Genomic DNA, 27,078 nt, shown 5'->3' with positions numbered 1-27,078 from the left:
AAAAATAATATCTGAAAATTTGGGCTTTCTACTGATATATCTTAGTTACTTTCCTTCCAATTGAAATAAATTAGGTATGCTTGTTTGGATGAATAATCTACTCACCTATTTAAACAAATATATTCATCTCGATCGAGTTAACCCTTTAGTTATTTAGGTGAATAACCCAATTAAAATAGAAAGAGTACTATTTTCAAGATCATTACACCCGAATTACCCTAAGAATATTTAAAGAAATAATATGTTTGCTGCAAACTAGGGTAATTTTATATCCGATTTAATATGAACTACATCAGTAACTTATTTTACATGTAAATATTACCGCGGGAATTTTCGTTGCAGGCTACCCCGGGGGGTTGGAAACAAAACTTAATTATTGTGATAATGATATGGGAGCACTGTAAAACCGCGAAACCCTTTCAGGTTGTCCGCCACAGTTACGTTTTACGACTAATAAACCGAAAACTTTTATATTTCTGTAAGTAGCTACCCGAATTACACCACTAATCCTCAGTGTTTATATCGATCTGCCGGTTTATGGATATGTTCGGAAATTTACATGTAGAATTTCGGCTTTAAAACTTTTTACGCACGCCAGACAACGAGGTGCAAAGATTGAAGAGACGCTTTTTATTCGACGACGCTTTATTGACGGCGGAAATTTTTATGGACGCTAAAACGATACCCTCAAGGTGAACGGTTGATAATTTTCGACAAACTTTTAAACTCGTCTTCGTCTATGTCGCCTAGAGAAAAAAAGCCGTTCGCGTCTTTGTTTCGTTTATTCTTTTGTCCGGAATCTAAATTTAAGCGAAAGTTTACACGACAATGACTGGATATTTTTTCAGTAAACAATGAGATAATTCGGCGGGCGAATATTACGACGATCTGTTTTCAATTTGGCGGAGTCATTTAATGAAAACGCTGTGCGGTTAATTTCAAAGCGCCCCGAGCAATTAATGAAACGGAAAAGATATTATCATAACACTCGGATTTATCGTCCCATTTTTGCCAATCCCGAAACAATAACCGGCTAATTTGTTTGCGTTAGGAAGAAAAGCAGAAATTTTAACTTTGATTTCTATTGAAATTCATTTCGCCGTTTCTGTTTAATTTTAAAATTGGTCTGTTTAAGACAGCCGTTATGTATGGTGATTTAATGTTATGGAAAAATGCATAGATGATTGATTTTAATGCGCAAATCTGCGTTTTGTTTCAAACACTGGATATTATGAATTGGCCGATTTATTTTGGTATCGCGTCAACAATTATAACGGACGAAAATATTGAAAACGTTCGAATTATTGTGTCTGAAATGGCTTATTTTGTCCTGCGATAACAAAAATAGGCGACACCAGTTAATTAATTTGACAAACAATCACAAATATATTAAAGATACTGATTGACGGTTTGTCACTGTGATAAATTGAACAAATATCAAAAAATGCCATACAGTATTTGTTTGCAGCATTGATTTCATTCGTGGTTTCGCCATATGGTATTTCCTGAATTTTCTTTCATATACATATATACATACAATTTATTTTTCTTTTAGTTTTAATTAATTAATTCCTTGACCATTTAATGCATTTAAAGTAGACAATTTTTTAAAACAATTATTTGTTTATTAACTTGTCTCAATTATTTCGATTCTCTTTACAAATATGAGATTATATTTATCATTTCGATAAAATTTTTATATTTGTTTGGTAAATAATAATTTACTTTATTTATTTAATAAATCTTTCAATTCTTGATCTGTCAATTACGCCTTTTATATTTGCAGTTTTGAATAAATTATTTTATTGTAAATTTATAATTTCGACTTTTAAAAATGTATTATTGAATTGAAAATTATGATTTTTTTTAATTTTTAAGAAATATAAACTAAACATATGTTTGAATCTTTTAATTCTTAAAAAATATGAAATAAAAAGTTTAAAAATATTCAAAAATATAATAATAATATTTATTATTATATATATTTTATTATTATTAATTACATAATACGATTTTTTTATAGACACTTTTAAACTTTATTTTTATTTTTAATATTTTATATAGTCATAAATTTTTAAATTTTATTATGTTTCAATTTATATTTAATTTTGTAAATTTAATTAATGTAAATCGTTAATAAATTCTCTGATATTTTAAACAAATTCTTAAAGTTAATATGTATATAATTTTTATTTATTTATGAAATAATTAATTTATTAAATAATTAATTATTATATTTGAATCAAATTATTGATACAAAATTTTAACATTTGGAGTATACAATTTAATTTTATTCTATACCCAACTTTTCATGTGTTTATTTTAATGTTTTTAAGAAATTTAAATAAGATTTTTCAATTTAATTCAATTTTAGGAAACACTATTATATATTTCAAAATATATCTTAGATTTCTTAACATTAAGACTCTTGAAAAATATCTGTAAGTTTTTATATTGCAGTAGTTTAAGAATTTATTTATAATTACTCATGTTTATATTGTATAATTCAAAATTAAAATGTCTTTTTTTTTGTATTTTTAATATTTTATATATGCATAATTCAAATTATTAAATTTGTTTCAATTTGTAATTAATTTTTAATTTTTATTGTTACTTTTTTAATTTTTATCATTTCTATCTACTTGAAGAAGATTGTAACAAGATTTTTATGCAATTTTAAAAAAATTATTTATAGTTCATGTTTATATTGCAAAATTTGTCACAAAATTTTAAAATTTGGATTTTATAATTTAAATTCTATACCCAACTTTTTATGTTTGTTTATTTTAATGTTTATAATTTTTTAAGAAATTTAAGTAAGATTTTTCAAATTTTTTCAATTTTAGGAAACTATTATTGTATATTAACTATAACTTATATATTTTAAAATATATTTTAAATTACTTATCATTAAGATTATAATTAATTATCTGATTATCATATTCTTGAAAATTATCTGTAAGTTTTTATATTTCAGTAGTTTCAAAGTTTTCAGTACAATCTAATGATGGTTTTCGGTTTTCTAGTTAAACTGTAATTTATTACTCGATAAAATCGATCATAAAATTTTAATTGTGAATTTAAACGGCGCCAAATAAATTTTTAATAGCAATAAACTGTTTATTGGTGAATCGCAATTACTGAAAATTGATACCCATTACATTTGATTACAATGTTATTTCCAGGTTCAAATAATTACTTAAAGACGATCTTTAAATCAAACAAAAAAATAACTAAAACTTCTCAGCTTGTAAAATAAATACCAGATATCAAAGCGCTAATTATAATTAAGCCAGATAAATGGCAAAATTATCCAAATATTTAACGTAATAAAATAAATTTAAATCTTTCATTAATTCTAGCGTTAAATGTCCATTTGTTTAAAATATAATACTCGCGGCGGTTCAGAAACGTTCGTGCACTTTCATAAATTATTATTCCTATAACTAATTCCTACTGTTTATATTTCCATGCAAACAAACACACAAAGATGCGATTGTCAAGGTTACATTTATGAAAATTTAGAGCACACATTCACCGTTCATAATATCCATTTAATTAATTTCCTCCAGGGTTTTCAGCTACGGTAAGGTATTCATTTATTTTTTTTATTATTATTTTTTTTTAATTCCTCCCAACCACAAACACATTACGAATGTGTAGTTGAGTGAACACGAAACGTTACTTATGAACCTGAAAGCCGAATGTTTATTTTACCTTTTTTACACATATTTCCCTACACGGGAAGGCGAATTAATTTTTTATCATTATGTCATCACGAGAAAATGCAGTGTGGCAGTTTCCTTTCGAGTAGAGGGGGTCTGGTTTGAATGTTTACTCCGGATCAAACGCACCGATAAAGGGATTTAGGTTGTTGGGGTCAAGTACCTGACGAAAACCGCAAACTCCTGTTTTAATTCGGGGAGATCTTTTTGTAGCTTTTCATCGACTCTTGTAAATTTATTGTCCTCTAACGACAGTGTAATAACTGAAATGGAAAACTGATGCAAAACAAATTTCAATTTCAATATATCGAACAAACGGGCAAATAATCTACGTTTTTTTTTATCCTCGCTCCCGGAGTAAAAATACTATCTGTCGAACGGTGTTTTATTGCCGAACAGATAACATAACAGATATTGGAAACTATAAAAATACATCAGTTCGTTTAGCCATGCGTAAATGTCAATAATTACTTAGATAACATATTGAATAGAAAAACAGATGCTTAACATTTTTATCGTCCGGAAATTGCCCGTTTTTTAATTATTCGTTTTCCAATTTTCCTGCGGCCACCTCTTATCTGAATTGCGGACGGAACAATGTGGGTCCGGACTAGTAAGTAAAATAAAGCAGTAACACATTTCGGAAATATCATTGCCGTTTATCGTTTTGAAAATAGTGTAGAGAAAACGAAAGATAACAATATTACGAGAGTGAATCGCTTGTTTTTGTCGCGAAATATGTATTTTATTTTTTTGTTCCTGCCTCATTGTCTGCGATGAAAGAACTGAAAGTCGGACAATACGATGATAAAGACATGATGGGCATAAATCAGCGACACGTCCTGATAATTAAACTAAATGCACATCACACTTTTTCGTTGCTGTCAGGAACACTGACGTTATAATTAATTTTGGAAATAAAAATTAATGGTTACTTTTAATTTCAATAGGAATGTTTCAAAATTATATATATTTTTAACAACTGTAATTAATTAATAATCAACAGTTTACTCTGAAATCAATGTATTTTAATTTGTAGTAAAAGTTAAAAAAATGGTGTTCTTCTCCATAATTTTTTTTCTTTTCTTTTTAATGTTGGACTACAAGATTACAAAGAGTAACATAATTAAACTTATTTATTATAATATTTCTTTGTTTAGTTGAACAAAAGAGTAACAATAATTATAATGAATTTAATTCTTTTGATCTACTAAACCATATATTGTAAAATATGTAAATATTTCATTATAGCCTATCTATGTATTTTAATCATCAATAATTAATGATGATAATCATAGTTGTATTGAAAAAAGAATATATGTTAAGAATCTGAGAATAATGTCAATACAATGTATTTATTTTTTTAACATCTAAACTATTAAAGAAAATGTATGTAAATATCAATTCATCATTTTATAGTATTTATTTCTTTTAATCAATGATTTATAATGATAATGGTTTAGTTAATTAAAAGAATAAATAATTATAATAAATATATTTCTTTTGGCCTTCTAAAACAATAATATCTCAGATCAATGAATTTGCCTTATTTTTTTAATTTAAATACTAAATTGAAATATTGAAAATATCTGAGTATTAATTTTTTATTATAATTTATTTATTTGTTTCAATCATAAATGGTATGACAATAAAATATTTTTATTTCTTTTGATAAACTGAACATGGTAAAATGTTAAAATAAAAATATGTGAGAATATAAATTTTTCATTACAATGAATTTATTTCTATTGATTCTAATAAAAATATGAAATACGGAAATGATAAAAATATTTTCTGAGAATATCAATTTTAATGATGATGTTTTAATTGAATAAAACAATATAAAATATTTCGTTGGATGTTGTTGATGGTTTAATCGATGAGATGAATAAGGAAATAAAACTAATTAATTTATTTTGATAAACTGAACCATTCAATTAAATGTTCATATTATCTGAGAATAAATTTAATGCAATGTGTTTTCTTTTTTGATTAAGTAAAAAATATCTCAGAACATATTTAATATAATGTATAATATTTATTTCTTTTTACGCTTTAGACCATGAAAGAAAATATAAGTAAAATATCAATTCATTACTATATTGTATTTATGTCTTTTAATTAACGGTTTATGATGATAATGGTTTTATTAATTAAAAGAGTAAATAGTTATAACGAATATATTTTTTTTTTGGCAAACATGTGATTGAGAAAATGGCAATAATTTCTGAGGATCAGTTCAATGAATTTGCTTTATTATTATTATTTTTTTAATTTAATCAAATCAATCGTGGATTAAAATATTAAAAATATCTGAGAATATTAATTTTTCAGTATAATTTATTTACATATTTCAATCATAAATAGTTTAACATGTTGACTGTGTTTAGTTGTCCAGACAAAAAAATTAAAATATATTTTTTTCTTTTGATCAACATAAAATTTTGTGAGAATATATTTTTGCATTATAATTAATTTATTTTTCTTTTAGTCAATAGTATTTGATAATAAATTTATTTCTTTTGACCAATGAAATTCGTTGAAAATGACAAATTATCCGATGATATCAATTTTTTATTATAATATATTTATATCAGTTAATTATCAATGGTTTATAATGTTTTAATTGAATAAAAGAATATAACATGTTTCTTTGGATCAGTTTTTTAATTAATTAGATGAATGAGGAAATATAATGAATTAATTTCTTTTGATTAACTGAACTATTTAATTAAATGTTGACGTTATCTGAAAATAAATTTAATGTAGCATGTTTTCTTTTTCGTTTAAGCAAACAATAAATAAAATATTAAAATATGAGAGAATATCAAATATTTATTATAATATATAATAATGAATATATGACGGTTTATTTTGTTAATCAAAAGAGTTAATAATTATAATAAATACATTTCTTTTGACTAACTAAAACGAAATAAAATATTAAAAATATCTGAAAATATAAATTATTATTATAATGTATTTATTTATTTTAATTAATGGTTTATGATGATAATAATGGTGTAGAAGTTGATCAAAAGAGTAAAGAATTATAATTAATTTATTTCTTTTGAACAAGTAAATCGTAGAATGAAATATTAAAAGTATTTGTGAATATCAATTTTTCATTATAATTTTATTATATATCTTTTATTCTTCAATGACTTATGATGATAATAAATATTATAAAGATTTAATTGAATAATTAAAATTAATATAATTTTTTTGATTTTTTGGAATAAAATGTTAAAAATAATTTTATATATTAATTTTTTATTATAATTTTATATTTATTTCTTTCAATTAATAGTTTATTATAATGATAGTTAGTTAGTAGAACGAAACATAATAATGAATTTATTTCTTTATATCAACTAAATTTGAAATAAAATGTACCTAAATCATAGAATAAAATAATTGAACAAAATAAGAATAATAAATATTTCTTTTGACCAGTTGTGAATTATGATGAATGTATTTCTTTTGATTAACTGAATCATGGAATAAAATATTAGAAATTACGGAGAATTTAATTTTTTATTTTAATGTATTTATTTCTTTTATTCAATAGTTTATTATGATGATTTAGTTAGATACTAAGAATATCAATTTATGATTTTAATATAATTAGTTTTTTCGACAATATATTCATATAAATTATATTTTAATATTGATGATATTGGTAATTTTTAATTTAAAAAACTATTTTTTTTTGTATTTTTATCTTAGTACTTATCCACTTGGAAGATGTACCTTTCATGAAATATTCCATAATAAACTTTTGGAATTTGTTTGTCATGAAAAAAATTCGTTTTATTTACAAATATAAAAAGTACGGAGGTGTTTCCTTCTTGAATGTATCGCACTGCATATATTATAATTAATATCCCCTCCGCACTATTAATCAAATGTATTATTAAATAACGTACCAAAAGTTAATGAATCATTAATCTTTTTAATTAGATTTTCGTATATAACTCAATATAAACTAAGAACAACTGCACAAATAAACGACGAAGTGCACACGGTATTTATCAAAACCAAATCTGTTCAGTTGCTCGCCGACGAGTGGTTAATTAACTTTGATCATTTTCACGCCGTGATTGATATATTTTAGCAATAAATAACATTAAGGGATTATTGCAATTTATCACGATAGTTTCCAACGGTAATTACAGTTATACCAAGTTTGCAACATTTCGGAATATCGATTCTTTATTTATATCCCTGTTAAGTGGAACGTTTCAACCACCTAAACCGCCGGTACCATTCCCTTTTGAACTTGGCGGTAATTAAACAGGTGGCCCGGACAAGATTTCAATCTTAGAATGAAATTTAGTGGGGGTGGCATTAACATTCGCCGCGTTTAATTACACGCGAAATGAGATCAAAAACGAACCACATGGAGTAAATAAAATCTCGAAACGATAATTCGTGCGGGGAATTTTAAAGAGAGTTATTTGAGCCATCTCCCAGCATATTTAAGGAGGCGACAACAAATCTTGTTTATCTTGGCGAAATAAAAATGATAAGGCGAGCATATATTAAAAAGTTCGCGGCGAGGTAATTTGTATTCGTTTAGTTTGGGTTCTTGAAACATTATGCCTATAAGTTGTTGGGCGTCGTTGCTTAATAAGTGCGTAGGTGGAGGCTGACATTAATTTTTATTAAATTTTGTAATTTTTTTGCGAATTTAGATAATCCCATTGGTTACATTAAAGCGCAAGGAGAATAAGTGCTGTTTATCGCAGTCGTTTTTCACAGTCTGACTTTTCATCGTTCAGATTTCTGAAAAACAAACAAATCTTCAATTCTCTAATATCCTATTTATGACGGTTATTATTAGAGGCCGTAATAATTTTAGTACTGCAATAACAATATCAAAACTCTGCAAACAGTGAATGTTCAATGAAACCAATAAAAAAATTTCACGTGCCAATAACTGGTGGAATATTATCCTTTAAATGACTGACAATTTGGACTCCTAGTTGGTGCGGGAGCCTTTTGTTGTTTTTATCTGACATCCGAACTGTTTATTTAATGGCTCGAGTGTTTGTCCTGATCCGACAGTTTTTTTTCAACGTCCCAATTACTGGTATTGATCAGATGCATTTAAAGAATTTGTTTGTTACAAGATACACTGAACATTCGGTGAAATCAGTGTGTTGTGCTCAAATTGCAGGTTGTAAGCCCTTTAGTGAAATGTTATCGGCCGTTTTAACAACGTAAATATTCATGAAAGTTTAATTTTGAGGGGAAAACAATTGTTTAGTTTGTATTAAAGAAGTGCTCCTAAATTCAAATAATTTAAGTCTAAATTGTAAAATTATATTCTAAGAATAATTTTCAGGTATTTCTAACAATAAATAATATATTAAATTCATTTATTTAAAAATAATTATAAATATTATATTAAAAATGATGTTATCAAATATATATTTGTCAACAATTTAACTAATAATTTTTCAATTATTTGTAGGTATTTTTTTAGTATAAACTTCAAAATAGAAGGCAGTATTTATCGTTTTAAGAAAGAAGAAGAAGAAAAATTTCATTTGAATCAATAATCTGTAACTGAAAATATTAATTACGTATAATTAAATTTATGAACGAATTAAATATATGATGAGAAATCCTATTAAAATGATTTCATTAAATAACTTTTTAAATACTGCAAGGAATTAATTAATATTTTCAGTTCCATTTAACATCATTAATATAAATTTTAACTGGAATATTAATTGAAAATAATATTATCAATTAATTAAATATACTGGAGAAATTCATATTAAAATAAAGCAATATTTTTACAAATTTTATATTTTGTAAGTATGATCTATTTAAAATAAGTTAATTAAATATCTTATTAAACATTACAATGAGTTAATAAAAAATTGCACTACCATTTTATTTTATAATTATAAATAAAAAAAATATTTCAGAGGGAACAATATACTAAATAATATTATATTTGAGAAATCGTATTAAAATAAAGCAGTATTATCAAAATAAGGATTGAGAAACCATAAAATATTTTATGAATTTAGGGATTTTAAAGTAAATTTTATATTTTAAAGTAAATTAATTTAATTATATTTTTTTAATAATTTTATAATTATTACTTTAAGAAGTATTTTATATGAATCAATTATTATAAACTGTATCTGAAAATATTAATTATAATGAATATTATAAATTAGTAGGAAATAAAAAATATAAAATCATAGCATGGAGCAAGATATAAAATCAGTTTGTTAATCTATTATTTTTTGTTAAATCGTTTTTAATTCGTAATTAATTCCCAATTAGTTTCACAATTTTTTGAGAAAATTAATTTTTATTCACAATTAATTTGCATCTAATTAACAGTGAATTCCTAAGTATGAAATTTTTAGGATGTAGTATGAACAAATTAAATATATGATGAGAAATCAGGTTAAATTAATTTCATTAAATAATTTTTTAAATGTTGTAAGGAATTAATTAATATTTTTATTATAATTATAAGGAATATTTGTGATAGATTAATTAATATAAATTTTAATTGTAATATTAATTGTAAATAATATTATCAATTAATTAAATATACTGGAAAAATTTATATTAAAATAAGGCAATATTTTTACAAATTTAATATTATTATTATTATGGTGATTGTGAATTATAAATAAATTTTATATTTTAAGTATGATCTATTTAAAATAAGTTAATTAAACAACTTATTAAACATTATAATGAATGAATAAAAATTATTACTACCATTTTATTTTATAATTATAAATGAAAGGAATATTTAAAAGGAAATAATTAACTAAATAATATTATATTTGAGATTTCATTAAAATAAAGCAGTAGTATCAAAGTGAGAATTGAGAAACCATAAAATATTTTACGAATTTATGGATTTTAAAGTAAATTTTGTTTTAAAATAAAATAATTTAATTATATTTATAACATTGTAAAGAATTAATTAATAATTTTATAATTATCACTTTAAGAAGTATTTTATATGAATCAATTAATATAAACTGTATCTGAAAATATTAATTATAATAAATATTATAAATTAATAGGAAATAAAAAATATAAAATATCAGCATGCAAGAAGAAATAAAATCAGTTTATTAATCTGTGATATTTTTTGTTAAATCGCTTTTAATTCGTGTGTTAATTTCCAATTAGTTTCATAATTTTAACAATTTATATAAAAAAGTTTTTGAGAAAATTGATTTTTTATTCATAATTAATTTGAATCTAATTAACAGTAAATTCCTATTATGAACACAAGAATGAATTAAATTTTACTTATTTTTAGAGAATCGTTTTATCAAATTCAACAATTTATTCAAACATTATTTCTTCAGTCAATTATTTATTAATTAGTAAATTCGTTGTTTGGATTGTGTCTTGGAAGTTTTTTTCCCTATGTAATTATTTTAAAATTGGTTATCAATTTATGTATACAAAATTTGATACATTTTCAAACTGTACGAAATAAATTTATACATTATCAACCATATAAGGAATGGGTTAGAGATGGATTAATTAATATAAATTTTAATTATAATATTAGTTATATAATCAGTTAATTGGAGAAATTTATATTAAAATAAAGCAATATTTTTACAAATTTAATATTATTATGATGGTACTGGTGATTTATAAATAAATTTTATAGTTTGATCCATTTAAAATAAGTTAATTAAACAACACTAAAATGAATCAATAAAAATGTTTTTCACTACCAAGTTATTTTACAATTATAAATAAATATTGTATTTGAGAAAATCGCATTAAAATAAATAAGTATTATCAAAGTAGAATATTTTATGAATTTATGGATTTTAAAGTAAATTTTATATTTTCAAGTAAAATAATTGTAATGAATTAATTAATGATTTTATAATTATCACTTTAAGAAGTATTTTATATGAGTCAATTAATATAAACTGTATCTGAAAATATTAATTATAATAAATATTATAAATTAAAGCGAAATAAAAAATATAAAATCACAGCATGCAGCAAGAAATTAAATGAGTTTGTTAATCAGTATTATTTTTTATTAAATCGCTTTTAATTCGTAATTAATTTCCAATTAGTTTCACAATTTTTTGAGAAAATTGTTTTTTTATTCATAATTAATTTACATTTAATTAACAGTAAATTCCTGAGAATATTTAGGTTATAGTCTATTATGGAATGCACAAAATGAATTAAATTTTACTTATTTTTGGAGAATCGTTTTAACAAATTGGACAAATTATTCAAGCATTATTTCTTGAGTTAATTAATTAATAATTAGCAGTAAATTCATGTGAAATATTTGTGTTGTGTCTTGAAGCTCTTTTCCTTTGTAATTATTTGAAAATAGGTCAACGAATCATGTATACAAAACTTAATACACCTTCAAACCCATATGTACGAAGCAAATTTACATATTTTATCAACCATAAAAAATATACATTTAGGTTAAATTATCTTATTCGAAATTTTCCACCAAATATCTTTCAGCTTGTTCGGCTACCAAAAAGCCTCTAAATAATAACAAAACGAAGCAACCAACGTTATTATAACATAGTTTGGCGTGTTGATGAATAGTTTCTGTCCAAAGCTTTGAATTTATGTTTACGAAACGTATTGTACGAACTACGAATGCCTCAAGCCGTAACTCAGCTACGAATTGCGGCCAAGTTGCAGGAAAATTTGTTAATTACCAGGTTTCGCACCGGACAACTCGATATAATTCAAGCATGCATATGGATGTGGACTAATTGGCGAACAAGCGTATATTATAAACGTATAGATTTTATGTGCAATCAATGCTCATACATTTCAAAATGGTTGCCAATGAAAGTTTGAAGAACAAAAGGTTTATTCCCTCGATATTGTATGCATCCACGAGTTTAATTTAATTAAATGGGGACCTCATGGTGTTGCCACAATGAAACTGGCTCACTCCATTATGAAGTCTAAGGTGCGAGACGCTTACATTTATAATACCCGTCAAGTCGGTTACATGCTTTAATCACTCAGATTATTTATTAACCCCCGGGTCTTGATCCGAAAATAATTGATACGTATTGTGGCGAGTTACTCTCAGTGGTCTTAATTTTAGAGCCTCAATTACTCGAGTGTATTCACCTGTGCACGTAGCAAAAATGAATCCGACAAATGCAGGAACACGTTGCGTTTTACGTGCTGATCAATCATGTAACTGATGAGAGTAATTGTGTGTAGTTTCCCGTCTATTAATCGACAAATTGACTCGTAATGAGTGACATAAATTAGATTACGCATATTTAATTCTCTAATGCAATATTACTCTACCCGTAACCGTTTGATTAATATACAACACCCCAATATATTATTCTGTTTCGCCTGCATGTTTCGTGATACCGCCGGTAAATTGATAGTTAATACCGGGAATATCTGACGATGTCCTAATTGCAAAACACAATACTTCGACAGCACCACAACGCAATATCTTAAACCCACCATCAAACACAAACGAATGCAATTAATAACGTTAATAACGGAAGCAACATAATCCGCTGCGGATGCAGGATGCAGGCGCCGCCAAGCCGCACGGCAACCCGAAATTGGTTCCCCGTGCAGGAAATTGTTCGTGTTTTTAACTGTTCTCGTAAAATTTAACGGCACCGACCGCTTAAAAATCCCCGTCGGAGAGATAAAAGTACGCGTGGCATCTGCGAAGTGCGCCATTGGAGGCGGATTAAGGTCGGTTGTTTCGTTTCGAAAAGCGGCGGCACAATGTGGGCACGTCGTGTGGTTAATTGACCCCGGCGGGTCGAATTGTACCGACAACGGATCCGGATCCGGTGCGACAGGTGTAATTCGGGACGGGAACGATGGGACCGCTAATTAGGGTTATCGGGGTGCTCGTGAGGAGTCAGAAGTGGTGTGGCGGTTTCGTGTCCGGTATTCAGGGACTGTATCATTGTGGGACCCATGGGTTAACTTTGGTGTTATGTTCTACCATGGCTGAACTCAGGTCGATTCATTTTTGTTAGCCAAAATTTTGGAACAAAAGTTTAATATCTGCTCCAATAAAGCAGTGTCAGTATTGATCAACGAATTGAGTTAGTTCCAAGAACATTTTTTGATACACCTCTTGGTAAAACTTTAAAATTAGGCAACACATTAAAACTTCCCCATAATTTCAGCACATGTGTATAATTACATTTAAATAAATTTCTACCACTTTATGAATGTTTGACTCGAATGTTGGATAAATTAGTGTATACGTAATATGTATTCGAACTCCCAAACTCATTATTGAAATGTTTGACGGCCTCGTTAAAATACGATTGGGTTTAATGGTGTCTTGACGACTGTACTACTAATTGAAACACATATGCATATTCCCCGTGCTAATTTTACATGTAAATCTCTCTTAATGAGAGGATCATGTGCGACTCTAATTACATGCAAATACCCCCTGAAAGTGAAAAACGATTTAGAATAAATATGTTGGAAAGTCTGAAGGGTTTGACCTAAATAAACACAAACGTGAGATAGAGCAACACTATTAAAATTAAAGTTACAATTAATTCAAGAAGTTGGAAATTAAAATTAGGAGTTAAAATTAGGATTTAGAAACTAAAATTATAAATTTAAATGAATTTAAAAGTAAATACAAGATTACAAAGGATAAGTTAGAAATAAAAATTCAGATTAGAAATTAAAATTCGTATTTAAAACTAGTAATTATAAATAGTTTAGTTTGAAAAGTACAAATAAAAATTAAAATTACAAATTTTAAAATAATATAATACACTAAACAGAAATTTATTTTTTACGAATTTTAATTAATATGTACAAACATTAAGATAATAAATCAAATATTATTAATAAAATTACAAATTTAAAAAGAAGAATATTAATTATAATTAGACCTCAATGGTAAAAATTCAAATTCTAGAAATTAAAATATATTTAATTATAATTTGAAATTAAAATTTTAAATTAATCTAATAACAAATGTAGTATTTAATATTATAATTACAATTACAAATTAAATTAGATATAATAAGTTTAATTTGGAAACAAATAGAAGAAAAAATTTTAATTCAAATTAGAAATTAAAATATAAAAAAATAATAAATGTAGAAATTAACATTAGTATTTACAATTAGAAATTACAGATTAAAATTAAAAACTAAATTTTAATTAAAATAGAAATAAAATGTAAATTATAATAGTAATCAAAAATAAAAGTTATAACTAGAAATTAAACCTGGAAATTAAAAATAATAGAATTAAAACAGATTTTAAATTAAATTTTTAAACAAAAAAAAAATAAAAGATAAAGTTAGTAATTATAATCTAAAAAAGTAAAAAATAATAATTAAAATTAAAATTAAAATTAGAATAATTAAAATTAAGATTAAAATTATAAATTAAAAATATAAGTCAAAAATTAAAAAAAAAAACGTAAACATTTAAATAGTAAATTACAATGAAATTATAATAAATGTAAAAAAATATTTAATTTTAAATTATAAATAAGTCAATAAATTGAAATTAAAATAAATAAAAAATGTTTATATTAAAAAGTACTAAACATAAAAATAAAAATTGAACTGAATGAATTAACTAAATTTGAAATTTTAAGTTAACGTAATTTAATTGTAATTTAAAATGTTAAAATTTTTACGAATTTTGAATAATGAAATGAATCAAATTAATATCAAAATAAATTATAATTCATCCTCAAAGATGGACATTAAAATTATGGATTAGAAATTTAATATGGAAGTTAAAAAGAATCGATTTAAAATAGAAATAAAACATTGAAGTAATTAAATGTAAAATAAAATATTTACTTACAAATAAACATTTAAATTTGAAACGAAATTTTAAAAAAAGAAATTCACATTAGAGATTATAAATTAAAAATGGAAATAAAAATTTAAATAGTAAGCATCTAAAATTAAGAACAAAATTAAAAAAAAAAACAATTTAAATTCAAATTACAAAAAAAAATTTTATATAGATTACAAATTAAAATATAATTAATTATAAATGAAAATTAATATTTGAAATAAAAGAATTTAAGGAAAATATTTAAATTAAATACTAGAAGAATTGAAAGTAAAAATTGAACTAAAACTAAAATTTGTAATAAAATGTAGATATTTAATTGAAAATGATAAAATAGAAAACAAAATTACAAATATAAATTAAAATTTTATATTTATAATAATTATTAAAATTAACATTATAAATTAATGATTAAAAATAATAACTAAAATTAAAATTAGAAATAATTAAAAATAAATGTTAAAATTAGAAATTAAACGTGGAAATTAAAAATACTCGAAATAAAAATATTTCATAAAAAAATACAAATAAAAATAAAATTAAATTAGAAATTAATAACTAAAATTAATATTATATGTAGACAATAATAATAAAATGAAGATTAAAATGAATAATAAAATTATAAAATGATAGATTAAAATGAATTTAAAGGTAAAAATATTTAATTATAATTAAATAAAAAATATTAAAAATAAAAGATAGAATATGCAGTTGGAATTTAAAATTAGAAATAAAATGTAGAAACAAAAATTTAATTTTTAATTTTTGAACTAAAAAAAACAATGGATATAAAATATAAATCAAAAATTAAAATTATAATAATTATTATTTAATTAACAACTTACAAATAAATATTAAAATATAAAAAATAAAACAATTTAAGGAAAAATTCAAATTAAATATTAGAAAATACTGTTAAAAATTAAAATTAGAAATTCAAATTAATATAAAAAAATTAAAAAAGTGGATTTAAAAAAAAATAAAATATTTTAAAATATTTAAACTTAATTTTTAAATTCTATATCTAGCATATAAAGCCTATTTTTACTGCAAGAAAACAATATAGTTTTCAAAACTAGTTTCAATATAATGAAATGTCTTAAGAAAATTACGAAAAATTTAAATCAAAAAGTTGTAAAAAAATTAAAAATTTTTATATGATAATTTTAAAATAATCAATATTTGAAAAACATTTTGAAAAATTTAATATTTAAAATTCAAAATATTGTAAAAAATTGCTGCTAAAAATAAGAATGTCATACTTAGATTTTCAATTTACAATTTACAAAATTTAAAAATAAAATATATATTTAGTGATATAATTTTAAAAAATTTAAACTTAGAACATAATTCAAAATTCACAAGTAATAAGTTATTAAAATTAAAAACTGAAGTATAAGTTAAAGTGGGAATAAATATGTCGGTAACTCTAGAGAGTTTGACCTAAATAAACTAAACCGTGTATTAAGTATCAACGGATGAAACTCAGAATTTATGTTAATTCGGTTTGTTCCGCTGCAGAATTTATTTTGACAACAGTTATGCAAAACACACAAATGTCGTACAGTGAACTCCTCGTCGTAACTCCAAACTAAAATCTTCCGATAGTTTTGGTGGCCGATCTCTCGATACGGCTTAATTGACACTTTGATATAGGAAGATGAACGGCGGTGGCTGAATACAAATTATAATTAATTGAAGTTCGGTCTTGTATGCGAAGTTTACGCCGAACACGCGGGGGGCGTAAATTAATTATAAACATCGAAGTCGACCCGTGTTAACATCGTTCCTAGTGTCGCCACTAATTGTCACTGTTTGCTCATTGAAACAATTATAATAATATATCGAAATATGACGTACTACTTTTGATAATTTTAATTAGTTATAAAAACCATGTCGTTAGATCGTTATGTTGAAGTAATGAATTCAAAAACTATTGTTTAACGTCCGTGTTACGTTGGATCGATATTTGAGTTCTTGTTACTATTGTATGTGATGTTTAATTGGAATTTTAAAAATACGTTCACGTTTTATGCATTCAGATATATGAGCCAATTATGTGCATTTAAATCAGGTTTTACAGAGAAAATGTTTATTCGAACATAGACGTTTTTCGTCCAATTACAGGCATATTTCATGCAGAAATTTATTGAGTACTTTGTACTGTTTTTGTCATACCAAATTGAACTGGAAATTTATAGAGTTTACGTTTGTTCAATTATTTAATTATGTTGATTTTTACACTGTTAAAAAGATAGTTTTTACTACACAGCGTGTCTTTTGATATGAATAATTTTAATTTTCTAGATAAAATTGATTTAAAAATATAGGTACTCAGTGACAAAGAAGGAGGTGTTAAATTAATGATTAAAAATAAAAACTAAAATTAAAATTAGAAATAATTAAAAATAAATGTTAAGACTAAAAATTAATCGTGGAAATTAAAAATATTTAACAAAAAATACAAACTAAAATAAATATTTTACACAAATATAATAAAATTAAATTACTAAGTATTAGACACAGTAATTATAATGTAGGTAAAAAATTAAATTAGAAATTAATAACTAAAATTAATATTATAAGTAGAGATTAAAACCATAAATTAAAAATATAAGTTAAAAATTAAAATTAGACATCAAAATTATAAAATGATCAATTTAAAGGTGAATAAATTTAATTATAATTTTTAAATAAAAAATATTAAAATTATACAGTTGGAATTTAAAATTAGAAATAAAATGTAGAAACAAAAATTTAATTTCTAATTTTTGAACTTAAAAAACAATAGATTTAAAATATAAATCAGAAATTAAAATATTAAAATCTTGTTGGAAATGGTAAAAAAATACTGTGAAAGTTACAGCTCTTAATATTAATATTAAGAGGTGCCGCATCGTAAATTTTAACACGGGAGCGGTGTTCTCTTGGATTTTGAAATTTTTTAACTCTCGTTAGGGATAATATTTCAAAATAATCAAAACAGATTTTTATAGAAAATTTACTTTACAAAAAATGTCTCTTACAGTTTTTTGATATAATCATTTTTTCAAAAGTTATTTAACATTAAAGTTGGATTGATTTACAATTGGATGGGAAAATTTTATATGACATTTTTTGTAGAGAATTTAATTTCCTATAATTTATCTACAAAAAAGTTTTTGATATTTTATTAAATAAATGTTATTTTGCTGCTTAAAATTAAGCATTAAATAAATAGATTTTTAACCTAAAAATAAAAATTAAATAAAATAACATTTATTTAATAAAATTTTTAGTTTTATATATATTAATTTGAATTTCTAATTTTAATTTTTAACTGTATTTAATTTGAACTTTTTCCTTAAATTGTTTTATTTTCTATATTTTAATGTATTTGTAAGTTGTTAATTAAATATTTAATTTTAATTTCTGATTTATAGTTTAAATTTATTGTTTTTTAAGTTCAAAAATTAGAAACTAATTTTATTTCTAATTTTAAATTCCAACTGTATATCCTATCTTTTAATTTTAATATTTTTTATTTAAAAATTATAATTAAATTTTTTTACCTTTAAATTCATTCATATATATAAATATCAAAAAATTTTCTAGATAAAATTGATTTAAAAATAGTAAACGAGTAAAATTTGGAAACAAAATATCGAAGATTTTAGATTTTTTTTAATAATCTAGTTAATGTTTTTGTCCATTGAGGTTATCTAAATACTCCAACAGGAATATTAAATTTAAATACCCCCTTCTTGGTGGTGTCATTGAGTTCAATGTGTTTTATTTTGACCGAATATTTGAAAAATTGCAGCTCTAGAGGGTCAGTATTTTGAATTTGTTTTACTCTTTATACATTTATTAGGTTCATTCTTAATTTATTTGATATTTAAAACTAAAACTTTTGTTTATTTATTGTTTTAAGAAATATATAATTATATTAAGCTGTATTGTATTAATTTCAGGCCCGTAGACATTCAAGAAAGCCTGGTAAGTTCCCGCATGCAATTTAAACTTGTAAATTCATTATAAAACACAAACAAGTTTCATCTGCAGGTACAACAAAAACAAAGAAAGCAGCGTAAATTCATAATATTAAGTAGGTTAATGTAATAATTAATTTTTTTCGTCATAATGAACGCCTTACATCTGTTGCTAATGCCCGAAATTAATAACGCCGCGAGGCGGCTTAAAAAAGTCGCAGGGGCGAATTTCCCCACCCTCTTGTCCCGTTACGCCCCGTCAGAAAAGTTGCCGACAAATGGACAAACAATTGAAAGTGATAATTGGGGGGAGAATTATGCTTGGATGTTTTATCTGTTTCTCCATTTGGACCGCGCTTTTATCTGGTGCGGTGAAACTTTTTCGTTGGAAGTTTTTAAACAATTATCGCGGCAGTTTTGCGTGTTTAATTTTCTTTTTGTCGGGACATTTGCGAGTGTAATTCCGGCATTACGTTTCCGGAAAGTTTCCGCTGGAAGTATTAACGTAAAAAGCACAATAAAATATTCATTTCTTAACTTTTTCCCCAAAGTTTCCGTCTCAACAATTAAGCATTGTCGAGTGTGTCGATTTCAATTAGGCGAAGAAACTTCCATGCTGACACGGTTCTTACTTACCACCTCTCAAGTTAATTGTATTGCTGACGCGTTTGCGGTGCAGACGCTGAAAAAGCGCCACGCAAACAAGCACTAAATAACTAGAGAGTTCAAAAGCTTTTTTCTGACGGTCAAGTGAAAAGCACACTCCGGTTTTTGCCTATGTCGATCGAGTCTTTTTTGGACACAGCTAATGGTAACTATTCAAATATTTGTGCTAATTCGAGTAAAAGAGCAATAACATCAAACAAAGTAACTTGTATTTGAGGTGGGTAAGACTGCACCCTCGTTACGTCAAAACCTCAAATCAACTATATGTTAATTTTGCTGCCAAAACATATATTTTTTTTTATTTCTTAAAAGATGGTGTAGCTTTAGCCTAAAGCTTATGCCTGATTCTTACAGTTAAGGCATTTATTTGGGCACTGAATTTTAGCAAGGTTAGAAAATATTTTTTTGGGAGAAAAATGTTTTAATATTATATCTAATCACAGTAACAGTCACTACAGCTTTGCTAAGCTTTCCCTATTTGTGTCTCTTCTGTAGAAATGTTGTTTAACTAAAAAAATATTTAATAAAAGCCTATTTAACCACCTTCAGTGGAAAGATTGTTTAATATTTAAATATTTTATAAAAGCTTATTCAATTTATAAATAAAAAGTTAACTGTAACTTGAAAAATTCGTACATTAGAATATAGGAACTTATTTTTTGGCCCCGCGTGGGTTTGTTCTGTCACCCTGTCAAGGTTTCTTTGAAACTGTTTTATGTCTAGGTGAGGCAGTATTTCTCAATTAACTAATTTATCTAGCCTATAAAAGGTATTTTTACTGCAAGAATACTATCAAAACAATATAGTTTTAAAAACGACTTTCTATATATAAAAAAATGTCTTAAGAAAATTACGAAATATTAAATACAAAAAGTTGTAAAAAATTAAATTTTTTTGTATGATAGTTTTAAAAATCTTCAATAATTGAAAAATCATTTGGAAAAATTTAATATTCAAATGTCAAAATATTGTAAAAAGTTAAAATCTTTTGTGGGAAATTTTCAAAATTTGTGATATCATACAAAATGCAAAGAATAAGAATTTGATCATAATAAAAATAATATGTTTAAAATTTTCAATTTACAAGAATTTCAGGAAAAAATCATTAAACTTTTAGTAATTTTAGATTTCTAAAAAAAATTTAAAAGTGAAAATCATTTTGAAGGTCACATAAATTTTAAAACAAAAATTATAATATTTTGTAGATGAAATATAAAATGTTTTAATATACACGAAAAAATAGTTGTAAAAAGTAAAAATTTGTAGAGATTTTTTCATAATTTTAGACAAAAATTGGAGATTAAATATCATAAAATAGAAAAAAAATTATAAAAATAATATTTTTAAGATTTTGAATTTACAAGAATTTCAGAGAAAAAGTCATTAATTTTTAGTAAAAAATTTTTGAAGTGTTATTTTAAGGTCATATTCTTTCAGATTTTTTAAAAAAAAGTTAAAAGTGAAAATAATTTTTAAGGTTACATAAACTTAAGAACAAAAATTATAATATTTTGTCGATAAAATATAAAATATTTAATGTAAATAAATAAATAGTCGTAAAAAATTAATTTTTTTAGAGATTTAATCATAATCACAACAATTTTAAACAAAAGTTTTTCTAATAAAATTGTGAAATATTTGATAATTGGAGAGTAAATATCATAAAATAGAAAATTGTAAAAATATTATAAAATTTTAAAATCAACATAAATAAGGTTACACAATTTTAGATAAAAATTAAAAATAGAAAATAAGAAAGAAAGCACAAAAAATCAAGATTTCTTCATAATAAAAATTTATTGTTAATGTAAAAAATATAATTTTTTTTTAAATAAGATAATATTTGAAGACAATTTTGACCAATTAAATATTTTAAAGGACAAGAAAAATATTAATTCATTTCTTACAAAATTTCGAATTTCAAAGTTAAAAGTAAAAAATTAAAATAGTTTCCAAGGTTACATAAATTTTAGAACAAGAATTATAATTTATAAATAAAATATAAATAAAAGAAAAAATAGAAAAAAAATAGTAAAAGGAATAGATTTTGTGGTCATTACTTTCATATAAATTATAGAGAATAGAAAAAAATATACAGAGTACATGATTTAAATTAGTCTACAAAAATAAAAATTTGAAATGCTATAGAATGCTTTAATATAAATTCTAAGAAGTTGATTTTTCCCTTCAAAAATAAAAATTCGGAATTTGTAATCATTGTTTAAAAAATACATAATAGAAAATTTTAATTGTAGTAGTAATGACTACGATATCACAAATTAAACTAATTAAAATGATGTACTAATGATGTATATTTTTTTTCTATTTTCTAGACTTTATATAAAAGTAATGTAATCTAGTTTTTTAGTCATTACTAAAAACATACTCTGTCCATTTAAGTTGACGTTTCCTTCCAAAAATAAAAATTCGAAATTTCGTAATCATTGTTTTAAAAATACATAATAGAAAATCTTTATAATAAAAATTTATTGTTAATTTAAAAATATACATTTTTTTAAGTCACATAATATTTGTAAGAAAATTTTGAATAATTAGATATTTTTAAGGAGAAGAAAAATATTCATTAGATTTCGAATTTCAAAGTTTCAAAAGTAAAAAAATTAAATAATTTCCTAGGTCACATAAATTTTATAACAAAAATTATGATATTTTGTAAATAAAATATAAAATATTTAATATGAGAGAAGAAATAGTTGAGAAAAGTTAAATTTGTTTAGAGAAAATTCTACAAATATTCAAAAATTTTAAAATCGTCAAAAATCAAGATTTTATCATAATAAAAAAAATATGTTTAAAAAACCATGATAAATTGCACTTTTAGGTAAAATTTTTTATATTTGATATGTTTAGAGAGTTATATCATAAAGTAAAAAATTCTGTCTGATAATTTTAATATTCTTCAAAATATTTTATAAAATTTTAAAATTGCAATAAGTAATCATAATATTTACATATATATTTTTAATCCATAATTTTTATAAGAAATTTTTGAAAAATTTATTATTTTTAAGAACAAGTAAATTTTTTAGACATATTACAAAATTATATTATATATAATACTCTAATCAATCATACACTTCGTATTGATTTCTTTAAAATCATATAATTTCTTCATCTTTTTAAGTCGAATTTCATAATAAAATAATCACTGCCTCTATACAATCAAGTATAAATTGGACACATTAATTCATAAAAGTTTAATATCCTTGAATAATTGAACATGAATTTAGTTGTTGCCATAGGGAGGTGCAGCTTTACTCACCTACGTATTTACCCACTTGAGTCAGGAGCGTCTCATTTGCTTAGATTAATGATCACATACGTGAGCCATGAACATCCAAACATCAGCTTTTCGAGGATGCACTCCTGACTCATTCATTCCACCCCCAAACAAACTACATTCGAGCACATCCGTCCGTTTGACTCGTCACTAATTGAATAACTGTCGTTAAAACATCCAGTTAATCTTCATTGAGCGTCGCGACGTTTCGACGTGCGGCCCCAAATGAAATTCTGTTCAGTTGTCGTGGGTCAACACTCCGGATCCTAAATCATTTTTTATTGCCTTTTGACTGAATAAACACGGGTTGTTTTCGTGTCATTACACGGAATGTTCATTCGGGGATTCACACACACACGCGCGATATAGTGTACTACGATTTAAATATAACACGAACGAAAGAAGGGCGAGTGGGTGGGTTTTAAAGCACATACACATTTTTGTATCCGACAACTGAAAGTTATTGTGGTCTGCGGCTGAAACGTTCAAATATCAGGGCGATCCCTAAACAAGGCCGTTGTAAATGTCCTCAACCCTCATATTTCACTCAACAATGAAGCCACTGGGCGGTTTGCTTTTAACTCCGGAAGAGAGAATTCCACGCGTTTTGTTTCCAGGTTCAACGGCTTGTGTCCAATTTACACCGGATCGGGGGCGAAAGTGAACGCTGTCGGGTGAGTGCGAGAGTTGAAAGGAAACAAGCCTTTGTCTTGTTGGAATCCTGTTAAAAAATTATGTTTACTTTAATGCTCCGTTTTTGGCTGGCAATTCCGTGAATTTATTCAAAGGGTTAAGTACATTCTTGGCCTAAAAAAAGAATTTAGAATTTCATGTATACGATTTTAATATAAATTCTAGCAAGAGGAAAAAACATTTCCATAATAAAAACTAGAATTTGGGGTTTATAATCAATATTTTCATAAAAATATATAATATAAAACAGTACATCAGTAAAAATGTTTTCGTTTTTTAAAAATCCCTATTTTTATATAAATTATAAAAAATAAAGAAAACATAGGAAAAAACGACTTAAGCTGTTTTACATTTTAATACCTAAGTGTTTGGGATTTAGAACTCATTAATTCAATATAAATTCTAGAAAATGGGAAAACATACTGAATTCATTTAAGTTGACTTGATCTACAAATAAAAATTCGAGATTTCGTAGTCATTGTTTTTAAAAATACATAATTGGAAATAATAGAAAAACATATTGAATATGTTGTCCGAATCTATTATTAAATAAGAATTAGGGTATAATAATTATAATAATTTCTATAATAAATATATATTTAAGTTTTAGAAATAAGAATTTGGAATTTCATAATCATTGTTTTAAAAAATACATAATAGAATGTTGTCTGTGTCTTTTAATAAATTACAAATTTAGATTTTGTAGTCATTACTTTCATATAAATTCTAAATCATTTACTGTATACAAATTGGAATGTTGTAGTCATTACTTTAATAAAATCTAAAAATTAGGAAAAACATACTGTGTCCATTTAATTTCACGTGTCCCTCTAAAAATAAAATTTGAGAATTTCGTAATAACTGTTTTAAAAAATACATAATAAGAAATAAAAAATATATTAAATACATAATTTAGGTTAAGTAGTCTGGGTATTTTTAATAAATAAAACATTTAGATTTTTTAGTCATTACTTCCATATAAATTTTAGAAAATGGAAAAAAATATATACAAAGTAAAATATATAAGTTAGACAATAAAAATAAAAATTTAGAATACCGTAGTCATTACTTTAATATAAAATCTAAAAATTAGGAAAAACATACTGTGTCCATTTAATTTCACGTGTCCCTCTAAAAATAAAATTTGTGAATTTCGTAATAACTGTTTTAAAAAATACATAATAAAAAATAAAAAATATATTAAATACATAATTTAGGTTAAGTTGCCTGGGTGTTTTAAATAAATAAAACATTTAGATTATTTAGTCATTACTTCCATATAAATTTTATAAAATAGAAAAAAATATATACAGAGTACATTATATAAGTTAGTCCATAAAAATAAAAATTTAGGATGTCGTAGTCATTATTTTAATATAAAATCTAAAAATTAGGAAAAACCCTATATTCATTTAAATGGACGTTTCCTTCTAAAAATAAAAGTTGTGAATTTCGTAATAATTGTTTTAAAAATACATAATAAAAAATAAAAAATATGTTAAATACATAATTTAGGTAAAGTTGTCTGGGTGTTTAAATAAAACATTTAGATTTTTTAGTCATTACTTCCATATAAATTTTATAAAATAGAAAAAATATATACAGAGTACATTATATAAGTTAGTCCATAAAAATAAATTTGGAATTTCCTAGTCATTACTATAAATTAATAAAATTAATATAAAGTCTAAAAAATAGGAAAAACGTACTGTGTTCATTTAAGTTGACGTTTTCGTCCAAAAAAAAAAATCGAAATTTCATAATCACTGTTTTAAAATAATAATAAAAAATAAAAAGAAATGTATTTACGATTTTGTAATCATTACTTTCAGTTAAATTCTAGAAGGCAAATCATTTTAAGTAGTTTATAAAAATAACACTTTTACATTTCGTAGTCATTATCTTGATATAAATTCTAGAAGATAGCAAAAACATACTGAGTACGTTAATTCAGTTGTCTTGGTATTTTGTAAATAATAATTTCGTAATAACATTTAAGTTGATTTGGCCTTCTAAAAATAAAAATTCAGGATTTTCTAATCATTGTTTTAGAAAATATCTTTCAAAAAATAATAAAAAAGTTAATTTAAGTTGTCTTGAGTATTTTAACAAATAAGAAGAAATTTAATATTGAGAATTTGAGAAATCATACATAATAGAAAATTAAAAAGAAATTGGGTACATCAGTTAAAAGGACTTTTAATAAATAATTTAGGATTTAGTAATCATTGTTAAAAAAAAAAAAATTAACAGAAAATAAAAAAAAACATACCGAGTACATCATTTAAACTGTTCGGGACACTATAAAAATATATAAAACTTCCCTAAGATATCTTGATCTTTTTATATATGAGAATTTGGAATTTTGTTATCATAATTTTGATAAATAATATTAAATTTCGGCCTCCAGATGAGAATCAATTAAGAATTTAGAACATCCTAATTATTAATTAATATCAATCCTAGAAAATACAGTCTAATATCAAATAACCTATTAGAAACTTATGACTTTTATAATAATTATTTTATTAGGTACTTAAAGGAAACGTAAAGCGTGCATATTTCTTAAATTTATTTAGATATTCAACTTGTTTGATTAATTTTAAATTAAATGTAAAGTTTATTATCATGAAACTAATTTATGTTTATTTTTAGACACACATAGAACATAAATCAAACTTAAACATTTCCCATTAGATTAATTAATAATTAATAATAACGTTCGACATTAACATCAGGTGCATATGTAATTTATCTAAATAAATAACTTGTAATTGGTGACATGATGACTGCAAACAATAATTGGATAACCAGAACAAACATATTAGAAAGACAAACAAAAACAACCCCAATATTGTATATAATTTTTTATGGC

General features: G+C 23.7%; 1 protein-coding gene across 6 annotated transcripts in view; it reads left to right on the top strand.

Moving 5' to 3' along the window:
• LOC109599566 (somatostatin receptor type 2-like) overlaps window positions 1–27,078 on the top strand; it is a 226,400-nt gene that overhangs the window by 35,593 nt on the left and 163,729 nt on the right. For 5 of the 6 annotated variants that reach the window (XR_007548094.1, XM_049967544.1, XM_049967542.1 and 2 more), the window contains exon 2: window positions 19,526–19,550. The exons of the other annotated variant lie outside the window; for it this stretch is intronic. The gene's annotated coding sequence lies outside the window, so the exon portion shown is untranslated. The remainder of the gene's footprint in view (window positions 1–19,525; window positions 19,551–27,078) is intronic. 6 annotated transcript variants of the gene reach the window in all.

Source organism: Aethina tumida, chromosome 5 (genome assembly GCF_024364675.1).
Source record: "Aethina tumida isolate Nest 87 chromosome 5, icAetTumi1.1, whole genome shotgun sequence".
NCBI lineage: Eukaryota > Metazoa > Arthropoda > Insecta > Coleoptera > Nitidulidae > Aethina > Aethina tumida.
The sequence above is the reverse complement of the archived record's forward strand: the minus strand, read 5'-3'. Positions and strand labels throughout refer to the sequence as shown.